Source organism: Penaeus monodon, chromosome 25 (genome assembly GCF_015228065.2).
Source record: "Penaeus monodon isolate SGIC_2016 chromosome 25, NSTDA_Pmon_1, whole genome shotgun sequence".
NCBI classification, from domain to species: domain Eukaryota; kingdom Metazoa; phylum Arthropoda; class Malacostraca; order Decapoda; family Penaeidae; genus Penaeus; species Penaeus monodon.
Window position 1 is genome coordinate 2,563,501 of NC_051410.1, and position 260 is coordinate 2,563,760.

At 49.2% G+C, this 260-nt stretch overlaps 1 protein-coding gene across 1 annotated transcript in view; it reads right to left on the bottom strand.

Moving 5' to 3' along the window:
* LOC119589482 (rho guanine nucleotide exchange factor 5-like) overlaps nt 1–260 on the bottom strand; it is a gene marked incomplete in the record, with an annotated part of 97,997 nt that overhangs the window by 26,218 nt on the left and 71,519 nt on the right.

The window sequence follows — 260 nt, forward strand, 5'->3', positions numbered from 1 at the left end:
ACAAGGTCATCCGGGGGACCTTTTACACGCCGCCCCCTGTTAGCCTAATGACTGTCGCCGGTAAGTCACGCCCGAATGGCGTTCTGAGGGACAAAGTGAGGATACGAAGCCCAAGGAGCAGCTGCCGATGCGCTACCAAAGTGCCGCCCTCTCCCCATAATAAAACCCACAACTTGAATGAGGAAAATAACAAAAACGACACAACGCGTACCAAGAATAACAAAAAATAACTCTCTAACTCTAGCTCTCTTCTAATCTTC